Source organism: Wolffia australiana, chromosome 6 (genome assembly GCF_029677425.1).
Source record: "Wolffia australiana isolate 7733 chromosome 6, ASM2967742v1".
Lineage (NCBI taxonomy): Eukaryota > Viridiplantae > Streptophyta > Magnoliopsida > Alismatales > Araceae > Wolffia > Wolffia australiana.
The window spans coordinates 5,033,319-5,037,468 of record NC_135840.1 but is presented as its reverse complement, the minus strand read 5'-3'; positions in this window follow the sequence as shown (position 1 = coordinate 5,037,468).

Below are 4,150 nucleotides of genomic sequence, written 5' to 3'. Positions count from 1 at the left end.
AAACGAGAACCCTGCTTCATATAAAAGTAGTAGAGTTTCTTATACACAGAGAAATGGCAGAAAATCCTTGTCCTAAAATTGGCCCTGCTTCTTAAAAAACATGCCCATTTTTAGTAGATACGGTAGTTCTATTCTTTTTGTGCGAATTGTGCGTTCTGTTCTGTTCGGTTTTCCGAACAGAACCAAAACAAATTTGAACAGAACATCGCACTGACCCGTGTGAGGTTCTTTTGTTTGCTTTGTGCGAATTTTGTTCTAGTTTTGTGTGAATGTGCAAATGTGCAAATTTTGTTCATTTTTGGGAAAAAAAGAACAGAACAAAGAACAAGACCCTGTGCAGTCTTTTGTGTGAATTTTTTGTTCGATTAAAACGAACAGAACAGAAAGACCATGTCTACTTTTTAGACATCTTTGAGACAATCGCAAGAGAAGCCGAATCCTTCAACAGTAACAAAAAATCAACAACTTTGCAGCTCAAGCCCCACTGCACAGGTCCGCCCAGCGACCCTCATCAGGAAGCAAACCCCGGCAACGCAGCCCATGAAGCAGGGGCAGAAAAGCTCCCAAACTCGGCGAAGTAGCCACATACCCAACAAATTCCCTCATCACAGCAGCCACAAGCTCACCATTGCCACCACCTCTAACCCATTCTGCATGCTCCACGCCCCTCTCATGAAGGCCAGCCAGAGCAAATCCCCTCAAAATTGCAACATGAGAGCTTCTCCCACTAACTCCCGGAAGAGATCTCCTAACCAGCGCTGAAGCCCCTTCAATCTCCCCCTTCTCGCACAGCCAAACCACCATTGAACACACAACCGACCCCGCCATAGCCACAGGCCCTTGCAAAACAGCCTTCTCCACCACAACCATCGCTTCCTCCTCCCTCCCCAACCTGCACAAACCTTGAACAAAACCCAGATACAAAACCTCATCAAATTCCACCTTCTTGTTCTTCTCCGCATGGATGAACAAACCCATTGCGCCGTCCACATCCCCCTCCTCGCACAGCTTCAAAATCAAGATCTTGTAAGTCTGGAGATCTCCCCCACAGCCAGAGGCGAACATCTCATCCCATAGCTTCTTCGCCGGTCTGATTAAACCCCCCTTGCAACAGCCCTCTAGCAAGTAATTGTAGCAGGAGATACTTGGCTGCAGTCCTCTCTTCTTCATCTCCCTTAACACCTGGTAAGCTTCTCTGAGTTTGCCTGCTCTACAGAGGAAGAAGATCACCAGTCTTTGTTCTTCTTCTTCCTGGAGAAACCCTTTAGAGAACAGAGCTTGAAACAAGTCCCACATCTCCTCCCCCTTTCCGGCATTGCAGAGATTGCCGCAGAGGTTACGGAGAGTGAGGAGACTCGGCGGCTGGGATCTTCCCTCCGCCATGGCCCTGCACATCGCCAAGGAAGAAGCTAAATCGACGGCGGAGACGGCGCCGATGAGTAAATTGAGCGAGATTGAGTCAAGAGGAAAGGCTCCGGCCAAGAGGGCTTCTCCAAGCCGCTTCGCCGGATGAATTCTCCTCTCCGAGATCAAACTCTGGATGAATTTTCCGTAGTTTACCGCCATGGGAGCGACCCCGAGCTTCCTCTTCTGCTTGAGAACAGCCCTAGAAGACTCCGTCTTTCCTGCTTTTATCAACTCCTCTGAGACAATTCTGTAGGAGAGGAAGTCGGGTTTGTAGTTCCTCAGCCGGAGCTCCTCCAGAGCTCGCCAGGCTTCCTCTAACCGGCCGCCCAGGCAAAGCCCATCCACGAACATGACCGCCATTAGAGACCCATCAAGCTTTCCTTCATGGGCCTTCATCCTGTCCACAAGCTTCATCCCAGAGTCCATCCCCAGGCGCCTGCAAGAGCCATGGAGGAAGACCCCGAAGCCCATCTCGCTAAGGGGAACGCCTCTTAGAAGCATATCGCCGAACACCTCATCGGCGATATCGAAGAGACCCTCGTCGGCGGCGGCGGCGAGGAGAGAGTTGTAGATATCGGAGAAGGCGGGGTCGCTGGGAACGCTGCGGAGGAGGCGGAAAGCTTGAAGGGTTCGGCCGCAGCGGAGAAGAGAGGAAGCGGCGAGGAAGACGGAGCGGGGGTGGAGGGAGACGCCCATGGAGGCGGCCTGGGAGATAGTTTTTTCAAGCGAGATGGGTCGGCGAGAGGTGGAGAGGGAGAGGAGGAGGGAGTGGAAGGTGTGGGGGGTGTGGGAGAAGCCGGGCTGATTGGAGGCCCAGTGGAAGAGGCCGAGAGCGAGGGGAGGGTGAGGGAGGAGATGTGGGTCGATGGAGGCGGCCAAGAGGGAAGGGGAGAGGAAGGGGATTGAGCTGAAGGGGAGGTTTTGGCCATGGGGGGGGGTTTGGCGAGAGAGGAGGAAGCGGTGGAGGGATTGCTCGTGGGAAGAAGTCCACGATTGGGAAGAAGTGGAAATCAGCGCTCGGCTGAGCTGCCGAGCTGCGACGACGATGGCGGGTGGCGCGGCCATGGAGAAGAGCTCCGCTGTCGCTCTGAGAAGACATGATCGATCGATCTTCTCTCTGGAGAAGAGAAGACTGGAGAACGGATGACGAAGAGGAGTGTGCTAGTTATAGTGCACGATCGTCCAGAACAGGGATGAAGGACGGGACGGGACGATGGTCGTCCAGTCCTCCGTCCCAATTTTTAGAAGTTCGTCCAAATCCTCCCGTCTAGAGTTCGTCCCATCCCTAACACTTTTGCCCACATCCCGTCCCATCCGAAAACCGTCCTGTCCTGGACATTCTCATCATGTCCCACAACCACGACGAAGCAGTGCATTAGGTCACTTGGAATTTGACTCATGGCACAACACATGTCGAATTCCAGCTGGAGCTCTCAGGCGGATACATGACTCTGGCAGGTAGGGAAGGTCGTGCAGTGCGGTACGAATTTTTGTTCGCACAATTCACCCTGTGCGACGTGCGGTCCAGTGCAAATTTGTGTGGAAATTCACACCTCACGTCGCGCAAATTCGTACAAATGATTGTGAGAGAGAGGGAGAGAGAGGAGCCAGCCTGAGAGAAAAATGATAAAGAAAGAGAGAGGGAGAGAGGACCGAGCCACAAATTCAAGAGGGAGGGAAGAGTTAGCAGGAGAGAGAGAAAAGTGACAGAGAGCAAGAAAGAGGAAGAGAGAGGAGAGCGTTTGAGAGTGAGAGGGAGAGAGAAGCAATAGAGAGAGAGGAGGTACGGAGAGTCGGAGGGAGAAAAAAGAGAGATAGTGAGAGAGAAAGAGGGAGAGAGACAAGGTAGCAAGAGTGAGAGAAGCAGAGAGAAGAGCAATAGAAAAGAACGAGGAATGATAGAGAGAGAGAAGAGTTGATGGAGCACGCCAGCCCGCTCCCTCGGAGACGTTTTCAGCACCGGCATCCTCGTCATTGACGCCCCGTCGGTTAGCGTTCTGCCTGACCGGCACTCCAAGGTGTCAATGAAGATGGATTCGAATATTCCAGGTGAAATATCGCTCGTATCTTTATCACATTTTGTTTCTTTCATCATCTTTGTTTAGTCGCATTTTTGTTTTTCGGCCTCGTCTAGTCATTTTTGTCGAGTCGTGACGTGTCCGTCGCGCCTCCTTATCAGTCTTCTTATGTTTTTTTATTTTGTTTTGTTATTTTGCCTATGTTTTGGTTGTAAACAAGGGCCCATTATATAAGGGCCCCCTTAATGGACCATAACCCCCCGACGTGACGAACCCGAACTTCCACTACCAGGTTTAAAATTGCACTCGCGTCGTGTTGTTTTATCTTGGATTCGTGCAGTTTTGCAGTTTTTGGAGGTCCTTCATGGTTTTACGGAGGTTTCTCCTTGCGTCACTGCCAACTCTTCTCAATCGGATGGTGCGGCCATTGGCCGTAACGACGCACCCCTGTTAGTCACGCCGAAGTTACTGGCCCATCGAGACGTCTCTACTCTGCTGACCAAGTCGACTCAGCGGTTTCCTCTGGAGTGATCCCTGCTATCGTAAACCCGTGTGAACGTGATGCTGTAGCACTCTAGCAGTATCAACAATATTGATTTGAACTGTATCTGTCCATGATCTCGGCTGGAGGCACCAATACTGACTCCTCCGGCCCTCCATCGACTATCAACGAGCATCCAGGACGAGCAGTTAACACCTCTGTTCTGTGGCGATTGCTCTTCGCC